General features: G+C 37.8%; 1 long non-coding RNA gene across 2 annotated transcripts in view; it reads left to right on the top strand.

The window, feature by feature from the left end:
• The window catches only part of LOC131520030 (uncharacterized), a 35,331-nt gene extending 19,201 nt beyond the window's left edge, over positions 1–16,130 (top strand). For both annotated transcript variants that reach the window (XR_009265909.1, XR_009265908.1), the window contains 2 exons: positions 14,786–15,040; positions 15,246–16,130. This is a non-coding gene — a long non-coding RNA (uncharacterized LOC131520030). The remainder of the gene's footprint in view (positions 1–14,785; positions 15,041–15,245) is intronic.
• Positions 16,131–16,955: the final 825 nt, after the last annotated feature.

The raw sequence follows: 16,955 nt of genomic DNA, 5'->3' as shown, positions 1-16,955 counted from the left end.
TAATATAAGGTAGTTGCAAAGGTTTAATGAGTCACTACGTGTGAAACACTTAAAATAGTGCATGACTGAAAGTTGGTACTTAACAAATGTTAGCTTTTACAACTCACTGGTTTTCATAACCCAATTGCTGGCAAAGAATTGATGTTACCATGACTATTGAGACCAATTGGGATTCATCTCCTCAGTTAAATGATTGTATTTACTGATCCTTGAAATGCCTTGGCCACATGGAAGAGAGTGAATGCCTGAACAGACTGGGAGCAATTGCCTTCTGGGTAGAAAATCATTATGACCTGCAACAATTATTTAAAAAGATTTGCTAAAAAGAAATCTTTGTTAGTGATCTTCAGATTCAAGCTCTGGAACTTTATGTCCCTAGCTTACATTGATCTTAGTCTCCTAACAGGAAATTGAAAACCACATCAGGTAATTTGAAAAAAAAGAATTAAGTGCTATTGTCCAACACCATAGAGGTTTTCTACGATACAGAATTTAAAGAAGTGCGTGGGGAGTAGCAAGATCAGATAAAAAGGAAACAAAATAGATCCGGTGCACATCAGTGGCAAAAACTTGAAATGAAGAGGCTTAACATATCTTGTGATGCGTGTGGTAAAATCCTGGGTTGGAAATCAAAAATAGATGCGATGTGAAGATTGACTGCTCATGATGTATAAACTTTGGGAAATAGTTCTATTCCACTAATTCATTTATTCATTCACTTATTTAACAAATATTTAACGGACAACCACTCTGCCCAACACTGACATAGGTACTAGAGCCACAGAACTGGACAAAACAACCATGATATCTGTGCTTTTAAGGAATGTGCAGTCTAGCAAGGACACCAGACCATTAGTAATTTAGCCTTTTTTCTTGTCTTGGTCATTCTAGCTAAAGGTTTAACATTTTGTTGATCACAAAACAAAAACAAAAACAAAAAAACAAAAAACACAAAAAAGCGACCAAATCTGTGGTATTACTGATTTTCTATACTGATTGTCTATTCTCTATTTTTCTCTCAAAATTTTTATTCCCTTGCCTCTTCTTATTTTAGGTTTAGTTTGCTCCTTTGTTTCTAGTTTGTTAAGGTAGAAAGCTAAGTTGTTGATTGGATTTCCTATTTTATTTAAAAAAAAATTTTTTTTAATGTTTATTTACTTTTGAGACAGAGAGAGACAGAGCATGAACGGGGGAGGGGCAGAGAGAGAGGGAGACACAGAATCGGAAGCAGGCTCCAGGCTCTGAGCCATTAGCACAGAGCCTGACACGGGGCTTGAACTCACGAACCACGAGATCATGACCTGAGCCGAAGTCGGACACTTAACCGACTGAGCCACCCAGGCGCCCCTGGACTTCCTATTTTAAATTATTGGCTATATGGCAATACATTTTCCTCTAGGAAACTCTTTCACTGCACCCTATAAGGGTTTTTTTTTTTTTCCTTTTGATGTTGTATGTTTATTTTTGTACATATGACAGATTTTCTAACTCATCACATGGTTTCTTCTTTGACCCATTGTTATTTAGGAATGTGTTATTTAGTTTATACGTATTTATGAATTTTCCAAATTTCCTTCTGTTATTAATTGTTAATTTCATCCCATTATGGTCAGACAACATACTTTATATGACTCTAGTCATTTTAAATCAATTAAGACTTGTCTTAATGTGTTTTGACCTAACATATGGTCATTATGGAGAATATGTCCCCTTGAAAATAATTCTTGTCATTAAGTGAAACGTTCTATGGATGTTTGTTAAATCTCACTGGCTTATAGTGTTGTTTAAATCTTCCACCGTCTGGTTGTTATTCTGTTTAGTCTTATTTATTACAGAAATTGAGACACTGAAATCTCCAATTTTTGTCACTGAATTAATATTTTACTCAAACATAATTGACATACAATATGATATTAGTTTCAGGAATATATCACGATTTGATATTTGTAAATATTGCAAAATGATCACCTCTATACATCTAGTTAACATTTATCACCACCACACAATTATTAGTTTTCTTATGATGAGAACATTTAAGATTCACTCTCTTAGCAACTTTCAAATATACAATATAGTACTATTAATTAATCCAGCTACATTTAACGTAATAACTGGTTTGTTAGGGTTTAGGTCTCCTATTTTGCTATTTGTTTTCTATGTGTCTCAGATCTTATCGTACCTCTACTTTCCATTATTGTCTTCTTTTGCGTTAAACAGATATTTTTTAGTGTGCAATTTAATTATTTTGATTCACTTTACTGTGCATTTTCCAAGTAATTCTCTTAGTGGTTGCCCTGGGGCTTATTATTCACATCCTGACTAATGACAATCCAGGTCCAGTTAATAAAAACTTACTTTCAGGGCACCTGGGTGGCCCAGTCGGTTAAGCGGCCGACTTCGGCTCAGGTCATGATCTCGCGGTCTATGAGTTCAAGCCCCGCGTCGGGCTCTGTGCTGACAGCTCAGAGCCTGGAGCCTGTTTCAGATTCTGTGTCTCTCTCTCTCTGACCCTCCCCTGTTCATGCTCTGTCTCTCTCTGTCTCAAAAATAAATAAACGTTAAAAAAATAAATAAATAAAAAATAAATAAATAAAAACTTACTTTCAATAGGATCCATAAACTTTGCTCTTACGTAGCTCTGTTCCCTGTCCCTTCCTTTGTACTACTGTCATAAAGTTACATCGCTATGCATTACACATCTGCACAAATTTACAAATTATACGTATATGCAAATCTTTTGTGTCATGCAGTTGTCCTTTAAATCAGATAGGAGAAAATAGAATTATAATAAAAATATATTTATGCCCTGCCTTTTATATTTATCTATATAGTTACCTTTACCAATGGTCTTAATTTTTTTCATGTGCATTCAAATTGCTATCTAGTGTTTTTCATTTTAGCCTGAAGGACTCTCTTCAGCATCCTTGTGTGGCAAGTCTGATAGTAACCAATTCTCTTACTTTCTATTTATCTGGCAATGTCTTCCTCCTCTCCTTTATTTTTGAAAGATAGTTTTTATGGATATCGAATTCTTGGTTGAAATTTCTTTTAGCACTTTGGATTTTGATATGTCACGCACTGTTTTTCTGGCTACATGTTTTCTCTTCCTTTTTTATTTCTTTTTAAATTTTTTTAATGTTTATTCATTTTTGAGAGACAAAGAGAGACAGAGGGCAAGCAGGGGAGAGGCAGAGAGAGAGGGAAACACAGAATCTGAAGCAGGCTCCAGGTTCTGAGCTGTCAGCACAGAGCCCGACATGGGGCTAGAACCCACGAACTGCAAGATCATGACCTGAGCCGAAGTCGGACACTTAATGGACTGAAGCACCCAGGCACCCCTGGCCTCCATGTTTTCTAGTGAGAAACCAGCTAATCAAAATTCTTTTATTTCTTTAAATATGTTTGCTTTTGTCCTTTGAAAATATTTAAAACATCTGATCTAAAATGTTTGCCCTTAATCTCTGCTTTCACAGAGCCTTAAGTTTAGTCAGATGGAAGAATTTAGGGTCTTCTTGGGTCTTTCTTGGGTGTCTTCACAACCCTACACATGTATACAGAATTCTGTGTTTTTAGCAATGTGTTTGACCTTTCCAAGACCCTCTATCCCCCAAATTTCACTCATAATTTTTTGTCAATCTTTCCTTTGCCCTCTTACTGCCACCTCAGGCAGCAACAATGTTCAGCAACTGGGTTCAATGGTTTTTGACAAATGCCCCTGGAGAATATCTGCTTGCACTAAGCAAGCTTTGTTTGATGATTGCAAGTCAAATAAAGACATGCCCTATAGGCAGGACTTTCCAGAAAAATGCCTGATAGTTCAAAGAATGACTACTCTGAAAGTTTTCTTTTGAGGACTTCCAAATTCTTCCTGTCCCCTCTGGTTCTTATTAGGCTACTATTTTCCCCAGCTATTGTAGTTGAAAGACTGTTGGTTTTCAAGATTACTGTGAGGCTGAGAAGAAAGAGATGGGAAAAGAACAAATCAAAACACCCCAAATATCGCTGTTCTTTAGGAGATTCATCTATTTCCTTGAGTAAATTATTTTAGGTTTTTGCCACTCTTTGGCTAATTCCCAGCATCTTGAAAAAATTGGCATTGGTAACAAATTTTGTTATTGGTCTTGTTGATTTTGTGAGGGGATAGCTTTCTATGGGTCTCAATGACACCCTCCCTGCTGATATCTGGCCAAACAAATTAAACAAATAATTATGATAAAATATTCTTAGTATTTTGATAGGAAAAAATTTTAAAAAGCTATAGAAGCATATATTGGGGAATGTGCTTTAGTATCAATGTAGCTCTATGAAAAAATTAACATTAATATGAAAAGTAAAAAAATGAGCAGAAAGCTTCCAGGTGAATAAGGCAGGAGAAAGCCTTTGTATTATCATTATTTAAAAAAATTTATTTATTTATTTTTGAGAGAGACAAAGTGTAAGTGGGGAGGAGCAGGGAGAGAGAGAGAGAGAGGGAGAGAGAATCGCAAGTATGCTCCACACTGTTAGTGCAGACCCCAATGTGGGACTCAAACCCACAAACCGTGAGATCATGACCTGAGCTGAAGTTGGACACTTAACTGACCAAGCCACCCAGGCATCCCAAAAACTTTTTAGATAGGGACAGCTGGTACAAGTCTCATAGATGAGAGGAAGGATGGTCCAGTCAAGGAACTGACAAAAATTCAGAAATCTAGATGAAAGCAGGACCCAAGCGTGAAGCAGGAAACAAAGAACCAAATAAATACTGCTAAATAATCTAGAATCATTCTAACCGTAGTGGGCAGTCTCTAACATGCTATAAACTGGTGACTGAGATCAGATATTCATTTTTAGAAGTATCATTCAGGCAGGCTAACTAATACAGTGTGGTTGTAGTGAGCTGTTACCATAGAGAGATTATTATATTCAAGACTCGTGCAGTGGCAGTAGAGATGAAGGAATGTCATGGAATTAACGACCTGTTGATAAAAGTAGTCTGATCGATTGGATGAGAGAATTTAAGGAGAGAAGGTACAGAGTCAGAGTCAGGAGTCATCCCCATGTTTTGATTCACGGGGCAGCATTCCTTAAATAGAGTCGAGAATAAAGGTTCAACAAGTACTTTAACAGATATTTGGAAATAGACATCTTACTAAAGTCATACCTTTCTGTACTCACTCTACATGTACATGGACTAAATGCTCCAATCAAAAATGATAATACGGTAGCAGAATTGATAAGCAACCAGGACTCATCTGTACACTACTTACAAGAGAGTCATTTTAGACCTAAAGACACCTGAATATTGAAAGTAAGGGGATGGAGAGACACCTATCATGCTAGTGATCATCCAAAGAAAGCTGGAGTAACCATACTTATATCAGACTAAGTAGATTTTCAAACAAAGACTGTAACAAGAGATGGAGAAGGGCATTGTATCATAATTAAGAGGTCTATCCACCAAGAAGATCTAACAGTTGTAAATATTTATGCCCCCCAGGTGGAATACCCAAATATATAAATCAATTAATCGCAAACATAAAGAAACTCACTGATAATGATATCATTATAGTAGGGGACTTCAACACCCCCCTTGCAGCAAAGGACAGATCATCTAAGCAGAAAATCAACAAGGAAAAAAGGGCTTTGAAGGACACACTGGACCAGATGGACTTAACAGATATATTCAGAACATTTCATCTAAAGCAGCAGAATACACGTTCTTCTCAAGTGCACATGGAACGTTCTCCATAACAGATCACATACTGGGTCAAAAATCAGCCCTCAACAAGTATAAAAAGATTGAGATAATATCTTGCACACTTTCAGACCACAACACTATGAAACTCAAAATCAACCACAAGAAAAAATGTCGAAAGACCAAGAATACTTGGATATTAAAGAACATCCTACTAAAGAATGAATGGGTTAAGCAAGAAGTTAGGAAATTTAAAAGTACATAGAAAGCCAATGAAAATGAAAACACGACAGCCCAAAACCTCTGGGATATCACAAAGGTGGTCATAAGAGGGAAGTATATAGCAATCCACGCCTTTCTAAAGAAAGAAGTAAGGTCTCAAATACACAACCTAACTTTACACCTAAAAAAGCTGGAAAAAGAACAGCAAAAAAAGCTCAAAACTGTCAAAAGGAGGCAAATAATGAAGATGGGAGAAGAAATCAGTGATAGAGAAATTAAAAAAACCAGTAGAACAGATCAATGAAACTAGGAGCTGGTTCTTTGAAAGAATTAATAAAATTGATAAACCGCTAGCCAGACTGATCAAAAAGTAGAAGGAAAGGACCCAGATAAATAAAACCATAAATGAAAGAGGAGATCACAACCAACACTGCAGAAGTACATACAAAAATAATAATATGAACAATGATATGCCAACAAATTGGGCAATCTGGAAGAAATGTACAAATTCCTAGAAACATATAAACTATCAAAACAGAAACAGGAAGTAATAGAAAATTTGAACAGACCCGTAACCAGTAAAGAAATTGTATCAGTAATCACAAATCTCCCTAGAAACAAGAGTCCAGGGCCGGATGGCTTTCCAGGGGAATTCTACCAAACATTTATAGAAGAGTTAACACCTATTCTTTTGAGGCTGTTCCAAAAAATAGAAATGGAAGGAAAACTTCCAAACTCATTTTAAGAGTCCAGCATTACCTTGATTGCAAAACCAGACAAAAAAGGAGAAACCATTAAACCACTAAAAAGGAGAACTACAGACAGATTTCCCTGATGAACAGGGACACAAAATTTCTCTACAAGATACCAGCCAAGTGGATCCAACAATACATTAAAAGAATTATTCACCATGATCAAATGGGATTTATTCATGGGATGCAGAACTGGTTCAATATCTGCAAATCAAACAATGTGATACACCACATCGATAAGAGAAAGGATAAGAATACCATGATCCTCTCAATAGATGCAGAAAAAGCATTTGACAAAATACAGCGTTCTTTCCTGATAAAAACCCTCAAGAAAGTAGGGATAGAAGGACCATAACTTAACATCATAAAGGCTATATACAAAAGACCCACAGCTAATATCATCAATGGCGAAAACCTGAGAGCTTTCCCCCTAAAGTCAGGAATGTGACAGGGATGTCCACTGTTATTCAACATAGTGTTGGAAGTCCTAGCCTCAGCAATCAGACAACAAAAAGAAATAAAAGTCATCCAAATCGGCAAGGAGGAAGTCAAACTTTCACTATTTGCGGACGACATGATACTCTACATGGAAAACCCAAAAGAATCCACCAAAACACTGCTAGAATTGTTACATGACTTCAAAGTTGCAGGGTACAAAATCAATGTACAGAAATTGGTTGCATTTCTATACATCAGTAATGAAGCAGCAGAAAGAGAAATCAAGGAATCGGTCCCATTTATAGTTGCACCAAAAACTATAAAATACTAGGAATAAACCTAACCAAGGAGGTGAAAAATCTATACACTGAAATTTACAGAAAGCTTGTGAAAGAAATTGAAGAAGACACAAAGAAATGGAAAAACATTCCATGCTCATGGATTGGAAAAAAAACTATTGTTAAAATGTTGATACTACCCAAAGCAATCTACATATTCAATGCAATCCCTATCAAAATAACACCAGAATTTTTCACAGAGCTAGAACAAACAATCCAAAAATTTGTATGGAACCACAAAACCCCCAAATAGCCAAATAATGTTGAAAAAGAAAACGAAAGCTGGAGGCATCACAATTCTGGACTTCAGGACATATTACAAAGTTAATCATCAAGACAGTATGGTACTGACACAGAAACAGACGCATAGAATAGATCAAGGGAACAGAAGAGAAAACCCAGAAATGGACCCACATACATATGGCTAACTAATCTTTGACAAAGCAGGAAAAAATATCCAGTTGAAAAAAGACATTGTCTTCAGCAAATGGTGTTGGGAGAAACTGGACAGCAACATGCAGAAGAATGAACCTGGGCTGCTTTCTTACACCATACACAAAAATAAACTCAAAATGGATGAAAGACCTAAACATAATACAGGAAGCCATCAAAATCCTAGAGGAGAAAAGAGGCAACAACCTCTTTGATCTCAGCCATAGAAACTTCTTAGACATGTCTCCTGCGGCAATGGAAACAAAAACAAAAATGAACTACCGGGACCTCATCAAGATAAAATCTTCTGCACAGCAAAGGAAATGATCAGCAGAACTAAAAGGCAACAGAATGGGAGAAGATATTCACAAATGACATAAGTGATAAACGGTTAGTATCAAAAATCTATAAATAACTTAATTGAGCTGGTGTAATCACTTTGGAAAACAGTATGGAGGTTCCTCAGAAAATTGAAAATACAACTACCCTATGACCCAGCAATTGTGCTACTAGGTATTTATCCAAAGGATATAAAAATGCTAACTGAAAGGGGCACAGGCTCCCCAATGTTTATAGCAGCCCTATTGACAATAGTCAAAGTATGGAAAGAGCCCAAATGTCCATCAACAGGCAAATGGATGAAGAAGAAGTGACCCACACACACACACACACACACACACACACACACACACAGGAATATTACTCAGCCATGAAAAAGAATGAATTCTTGCCATTTGTAACAACATGGATGGAACTAGAGTGTATGACGCTAAGTGAAATAAGTCAGAGAAAGACAAATATGATTTAACTCATATATAGAATTTAAGAAACAAAACAAGAATGTATGGGAAAGGAAGCAAAAATAATATAAAAACAGAGAGGGAGACAAAAGGTAACAGACCCTTAAATACAGAAAACAAACTGAGGGTTGCTCGCGGGGTGTTGGTGGGTGGGTGGGCTAAATGGTTGATGGGCGTGAAGGAGGACCCTTGTTGGGATGAGCACTGAATATTATATGCAAGTGATGAATCACTGAATTGTACTCTTGACAATTATTATGACACTATATACGAAATCATTATTACACTATGTATGCTAACTTGGATTTTAATTAAAAAAAAAAAAGAAAAAAGGGCAAGGGCCTGTCTTCTCTAACTTCTGGTTTAGAAAGTGACTTTTCATCCGCAGTGAATGCAGTGGTGTATTTTCATTCCGGGCTAAGGCACTCATTCCCTCCGCTGCCCAAGAGTTGGCAACTGAAGGCTTTAGCTGAACCTCTGTGGTATGACTTTCAGTCAAAGGGTCCCACCTTCTCAAAGTCATACCCTCTGTCAGGACCGACTGAAGCGAATGACCGGTTCATGTGAGACTACAGACGCTTGGACCTCCCGCCTTATGCCGGGACAAATTGAAAGGGGCCTCTCGGCTCCAGAGTTCCCTGTGGTGTCCGCTAAAGCTTTTGTTGGGACTGAATCGCAGTTCAAAGGTTTCCTCTGCCCAGACAGAGGTTTTGATTTTGAAATACCTCCCTAATTAACACCCTGCATGCACACCCCTATCTGAGAGTCTGGCTCTTGAGGAACATTACCTACACCACAATCAGAAGAAATAGCAGGAACATATCCTCGCAAAAAAGTAGAGTTCCATCCTTGATCTATTAATTTTTTGAATGATGCATGCAATCTTTACTCCTTAGGAGCTAGTGCTACAAAGGAATGAGCAAATGTAGAATTTTTCTGCAGCCTCTATCTTGACAACAGCCGCTTTTCCAACTCCCTCCTTGACTGTGACATTTTGGAGGGATAATTATAACGAATATTTTGGCTCTTCAGTAAACACGTGGAAATGAATCTTTTGCATGAAACCTATCATATTTGCAGAAGCCACAAAAATTACTCCTACGAAAGGAAAGCAAAAATGGTTCTATTTACTGAGATCAGAGTATGTAGGTTCATGTTTCATCTTATCAGCAGTTGCATTTGCCCATTTTCAAGTAGTCACTTTAACCAGGGGAACGGTATACTCTGGCTGACAACCTCCTAAGACCATATTATGTGAGCCAAATATTTTTACAAAGACACAGAAAGGAAGAGGATATGAAGACATAATTTATCAGTATGACTATCATAGCTGAGACTATTTTCATTGACCACATGAGTGATTGATTAAAATGGTAGGTGTACCGAATTGAATGTGATTGAATGGTAACGTCAATGAGCACCCAGTATCCACAAGCACAACAGAGCAGATCCAATATTAATTTAATGAATAAAATAGGAAGCATCTTTATTTGTCCAGGCTTTCAACTCCGAAGCACTAGTGTCCTAAACTTCTCAATAAAAAACAGACAAGTAAGAACCATAAGCGGAAAAGACGAGTGCCATGATTCCAGCCCTGGAGGTCTACAGTCTAATTTTAGATTATAAGCCTCATATAGAAATCATTTCACCTGTAAAAACATAATTGTAAAATGATATAATTACACAATATGGTAAAAGGGAGAGATCTAATAATAAGCCTTGCTAGGGGACCGCAGGATAAACTAGTTGTACATAATGAATTTAACAATCTTAGTTTCAATGTTGAAACAATTTTTCAACCGGCCAGATTTTAGGAAAGCCTACCTTTCTCTTTTCATTAAAGTCTTAGAATTCATTTGCAGCTAAGTAAGGATGTAACGCCCCACATCTGTTTCCTTTACACGTTTCTTTTGATTTGACCACAAAAACTACGTAATTTATGGGAAGTCAATTTAACTTACTTACTTAGAAACAAGAAGTTACAAAATTTCAGGGGTATTTTTTAGGGGTACTGGAAGTTTATACCTTTATTTTGGGTTTAAGAAAAATAATTATTTAATTAAGGTCATGGTTTATAGCTTTTTTTTTTTTTTGGAGGGAGAGAGAGAGGGTGTGAAAATAATTATTTAATTAAGGTCATAGTTTATAACTTATTTTTTTTTTTGGAGGGAGAGAGAGAGGGTGCGAGTGAATGAGGGGCAGAGAGAGAGAGAGAGAAGAGAGAAGCGGGGATCACCCAAAGCAGGGCTCATGCTCACCCAAGGTCACCCAATGTGGGACTCAAACTCACCAACTGTGAGACCATGACCTGAGCTAAAGTCAGATGCTTAACAACTGAGCCACCCAGGCGCCCTGTTCTTATTAGTATAAGAGAACCCTGATACAAAATGTATGTCAAACTAGCAAATAACTGAATTAATTTTAAAGAAGATAAAAAATGAGAACATTACCAAAGAGTATACATATAGAACCCCATGTACCTTAAAATCCAGCGGAGCAAAACATTTCAAGTGGACTGGGATTGCAAAATTCTTTTTGTGACAGCAGGATCGCCTGTGCATCATGTCAGTAGTGAAATCAGTCTCCTGTCATAGCTATGTGAGTTGACTAATATCATGTGGCTACTCCTTTGCAATTAAATCCACTTTTCTGTTATACTATAGCCAAATAGCACCTGAGTAGATCCATTTAGTTGAGGCATAGCGTAAAAGCATGTTGAAATGTTTCATTGTGAAGATATATACAATTCTGAACAGGTTTTTATCGCATTCCAACTTACACTGTTTCTGTCAGCAAATGACCCTCATTGGTTGCCAAACCAATGACTGATTCTCTGTTCTTATCTGCTTAACGCATCGGCAGGTGATGACCTTGCAGATTTTTTCTCTTCCTTCCTCCCTTACCCCTCTCTCTCTAGCCTCTCCTTCTCTCCCCAACCCCATCTCTTTCTTTCTTCCTCTCCCTCATTTTCCTCTATTTGGCTTGCATAAAACTTTCCAAGTCACTGACAATCCCTTCTATTTCTTCTTCAGAACTCTTTCTACCTTCTTTCATTTTCTTACATCCACTCTCTACGTCAACTTCTTAGGTGACCCCATCTAGCCCCTTGGCATTAATATTATCCATAGTCTTATAACCTATATTTTTTTAGCCATGATCTCTTTGCTACATTCCATACTTATCTATCAACTGTATATTCACCCTCTCTGCTTCAATGTCAGATAGACACCATGAACTTAAAATGTTCAAAACTAATCTTGAAATTTTGCCTTTTGTACCAAATTATTCTCTAGTTTTTCATATCTCAATGGTATTTTCATCCTAGTAACTGAGCCTAAAAAATACTGAGTCATTTCTGTCTCTTTTCCTTTTCTTTTTTTAAAAACTAATTATTTAGAGAGAGAGAGAGAGAGAGAGAGAGAGAGAGAGAGAGAGAACAAGAGGGAGCAAGTGAGGGGGCGAGAAAGAGGGAGAGAGAGAATCCCAAGCAAGCTCCACACTGCCAGCACAGAGCCTGATACAGGGCTCGACCTCACAGACCATGAGATCATGACCTGAGCCTAAATCAGGAGCCGGATGCTTAACTGACTGAGCCACCCAGGCTCTCTGCTCCTCTTTTCTTTTTTGTAAACTCTACATTGAACCTATCTATGAGTTTTTGGGTCCTTCTTCCATACATACAGAATCCATCCGCAGTTCTGTCACTGCACTGTCACTCTGGCCTGTCACTGTAATAAGGTTTTAATTGGGATCTTTCTGTTTCTGCCCTTGCAGAAATTGCAAAGCAATTCCTTATTTTTATACCTTTTTTTATGCTCTATTTTTCTTCAGGGCACTTGCTCACCATCCGAATTGCTTTGCATTTTTTTTTTTTTACTTTATTTCATTTTTATTGCCACCTCCCGCCATTTGAATGTAAGCAGCATGACATTAACAGTTTTGTTATATCCACTGGAACGTTGACGGGCAGACACTTGGCTTTCAAACAGTATTTGTTGAGTTAATGAATAAATCAATGTGTGTGTAGGGTAGGAAGCGACGAAGCGAGTCTATCGCAGTGGTCCTACTAGAAAAACCGTTCATAAAGGACTTCCTTGAATCGTGCGGGAGATTTCTTCCAGGCTTTGCATTTGGACTACAAGAGTGCCCAGGAAAGAATCAGGCACTTCTGAGGTAGTGTGCAGATACCAACGCCTAGAAATAATACACAGAGCCTTATAACTTTGGGGCACCAAGAATTCTTTGGGTTGTACCCTGCTTTGAAAAGTACATGACATGGTAGCTCTCAAAAGCTTCATTTCCAATGGTTCATTTATATACCCAGCTTGAGCTTGCTGAAAAGTCTCCTGCTCTTCCCTTCCCCCCCCCCCCCCCCCGGCCCAGACAGATGAAGTTGGTAGTGTCTTGGGAGGGAGTCTAGCCTGAACAATCAAAATGTTTCCTAGAGTTTGTATCATATTGATTCCTCTGGCATCGGTTAACCGCCAAACATTTATCATGATTTAAATTTGCATTCTCAAGACTTTCCATGTCTTGTCCAAAAGAGAATAATGGAGAGTCACGGAACAGTGGTATATAGACCACCGAGGTACTGTGAAGATGAATCCATTGGGCTTTACATGGCTTTTAGGCAGATCTACCTGACCAAAAATGTTGTCTTCACATCCCGTCTGATCATTCAAAAATTTAAAATTCAGCTGAAACCCAGATGGTGATTGTTTTTTAGTTTATGAAAACCTGACTCTACCGCTGTTAATCTTCCCATGTGAAATTTGTGTAAAAGTTCTTGGTTTCATATTGACTTTCTTGGGTGTTTTTTTTTTAATTAGTCATATTTGTAACTATAATAAGTGGTTTTCTATGTGATCTGATTTGACAGTGGAGGATTTATGCAAATTGCTCTTTTCCTAAGCCTGCATCGAAATTTCACTCACTGGTGAGATTTCTTTTGTTAATTTCCTCCAATAAGTATTTCCATATATATAAGTAGTCCAGAATTATATCTCAATTCACTGGGTTAGTCCTAATTTTTATATCTTTTTAAACAAACAAGCAAACAATAGACTAATCCCAGGATACTGAATAAATTAAAACTAGACATAGGTTCACTTTATTTTTTCACTGCTCCTTCGATCTCAGTTCAAAACAATATAAAACATTCAAATAGTATCTGGACTGGCTGGTTTCAGACCTCAGCTAACAAATTTTCTTTCTTCTTTTGCAAAAATGTTCCACCACACTTTTTGGGTTAGTGGAACTAAATGCTTCAGTTTACAATTAGGCCACTGTTTCAAAAAGCAGGGAGTGGGGAGTGGGTGGGGCAAGTAATCAGTCTTTTGACTATTCTTATATCATGAGCAAAAGTCATCGACTGTAATGAGATGAGCTCTCATGCTAACTTCATTATTTAACTTGAGCTGTGTTAAAAGTTCATGTTCCACTGTTTTCTCGGTAGAATATGAAACAGGAAGTCAACATGAGTTAGGACAATGACTTCTCAGAAAAATTTTTAAAATTAAATATTTTTATTTATTGCAATTTTTGACATGTTACTTTTTAACAAAAGTTTACACAGATCTTAGTGTGTCTTACTTTGAACACATAATTCAGTAGTTCCATTTTTTAATCCTTATGGAAAGAAAGAATATTAATTGATTTTACAGGATTGTTAGAGTCTCAGGGCCTGTTGAAGGGTATTTGACATAGAGTGTCCAAAGCAGGTTGGCATTGAGAGTATTTCATCTTGAACTTTTGTAAGTTATTTCTACTCAGCATTCTCAAGAGGAAATACCTTTAGAAAGCAATAAAATTTGTTTATTTGTGGCATATATATTTCTCATGTAATAAATTTGAAAAAAGAAACACTAATTTCATTACTGGTTACAGAGAAGTTGACTTTAATGGAATTATGAATCAATAGCATAGATGTTTACTATTTTTAGATGTTAGTATTTTCATAACTTGAAATGCATATTCAGATATCTCATGCAGTATTTACTAATACAGAAAACTCCTAAACTTAAATTACTTTATTTTATTTTAATAATTTACGTTTTTGGTTGGGGAAGTTATTCCTAAAAAACTAAATTTTATTTATTTATTTATTTATTATTTATTTATTTTCAGAGAGACAAAGAGAGAGCATGAAGGAGAGGGAAAGAGAGAGAGGGAAAGAGAGAATCCCAGAGCCCGTGGGGGGCTCAAACCCACAAACCATGATATCACGATCTGAGCCAAAATTAGGAGTTGGAGGCTGGACCCCCCGAGCTACCCAGGTGCCTCCTAAAAACTACATTTTAGAAGAATGATTGATGATCCAGCAGTGCCGACTTGGTGGACCATGTGGCGGTCCTGAGAGCAAAGACCAACAGATCAGTAGAGGTAATTATTAACTACTAAGCAAGCATCACTTGACTGATTGTTTTTTGTATGCCTTAAAAGTTAATTGGATGAATTCAGAAGCCACGAGGCAGTGAGTGAGCACACACTCAGTGTTCTGAATGGTTGCCTAGGTGTTGAGAACCGCAGAGGAATGGCTAACTCTGTAAGAGGCTGCTCTCAGGCTTTCTTTTTCTGTATCCCGCAGGGATTCTCACTGGCCGCCTCCGTTCTGCTTGCCAACTGGTGCCCCCTAGTGGTTGTGTGAGGTCTTAAACAAGATCGGCTACTCTGGGTGCATGAGATCTGTGTGGAGAGCAGGTGCAGGCCTCTGGCTCTGGTCTTCTTGCAAAAAGCCTCCTTCCCTCACCACCGCCCCCCCCCCTCCCCGAACACCATCACCAAATCCCACTTTCCCATCCAGTCATTCGCCAAAGAGTTATTAGGCACAAGGGAGTAGGCCCGTGAGTGATGGCTGCTGGAAATACAAACATAAAAATTACGGACTTTTTCCTGCTTCACGTGTTTTATAAATTATTATGTCTGAAAAAAAAAGGAGAGATTAGCTCAGCATAAATTCTGTTACTGACCTTTGGTATTTACTTTCTCAATTATTGGTTATTACTCTTAATTATTTTACCTTTGAGACCTGGAACATTAGATATTAAATTGACGCCGAGCAAATGAATGAATGCATGTGTGGTAGAAACTGTTTTAGAGAAAACAGCTTTTAATATTCAGAATACAGCTACCTGCTCCGTCTATTCAGAGTTTATTGACCAAGAGGAAAGACTTGGATATGCAAGCAAAAACAAGGAAAAGAGAACTTCACAATTTCTTTTCTTTTCTTTAAAATTTTTAATGTTTATTTTTTAAAGAGAGAGGGACAGACAGTGAGGGTGTAGGGGCAGAGAGAGAAGGGGACACAGAATCTGAAAGAGGCTCCAGGCTCTGAGCCATCAGCACAGAGCCCGACGCGGAGCTGGAACTCACAGACAGCGAGATCGTGACCCCAACTGAAGCCGGGCGCTCAACCGACTGAGCCACCCAGGCGCATCTCATTTTCTAAAATATGTCTTCTTTTGACTTTATGTGAGTGCTCAATCAGATGGTTTCAATATATTTTTAAAAATAATTTGCACTTTTGTATGATGTAAAGTGTTTCAAAGATGATATCATCCATTGCATTTGATTGCATAATATCTACTGTTTCTGGACACATACAAGTACTACAGGGTCTTTCTTCATTTTGGAAGTCGCTGTTTACATTTTAAAAAAAAAAGGCCTGATTTAAGCAAGTATCTGGTTTGTAGAGCAGTGTGTTTGTGGCTGTGGAGGTCTCTGATGAAGGTTTAAGAGGGTGTAATATCAGTTGTATTACCTGTTACTGTAGGGAAAGCTAGTGTGGAGGGAAAGACCAAATCTGAGGCCTCTGAGTTCTAGCCTCAAATTATCACCATCCGTGGGCTATCTTGGGAAAATAACACAATCTCTCTTATATCCCTTTTCTTCATTTTCAAAATGAGGCAACAATCTAAGCTGACCCAAAAGTATGATCGTAAATTCGAATGATATCATGCATGTGGAACACATTTAAAAATCACTTCACATTAGGGGTGCCTGTGTGGTGCCATCAGGGTAAGTGTCCAACTCTCCATTTGGGCTCAGGTCATGATCTCACGGTTCCTGAGTTCGAGCCCCACGTCGGGCTCTGCACTGACGGTGCAGAGCCTGCTTGGGATTCTCTCTCTCTCTCTCTCTCTCTCTCTCCCTCTAGTTCTACCCCTCCCCACCCCCCCCCCCACTGTCTCTGTCTCCCTCAAAAATAAGCAAATGTAAAAAATCAGAAAATCTTTTTAAGTTTATTTGTTTTGAGAAAGAGAGAGCACAAGTAGGGGAGGGGCAGAGAGAGAAGAAG

The sequence above is a fragment of the Neofelis nebulosa genome, chromosome 8, assembly GCF_028018385.1.
Source record: "Neofelis nebulosa isolate mNeoNeb1 chromosome 8, mNeoNeb1.pri, whole genome shotgun sequence".
NCBI classification, from domain to species: domain Eukaryota; kingdom Metazoa; phylum Chordata; class Mammalia; order Carnivora; family Felidae; genus Neofelis; species Neofelis nebulosa.
Note: the sequence above shows the minus strand (reverse complement) of the source record. Positions and strands in the feature narration are given on the sequence as shown.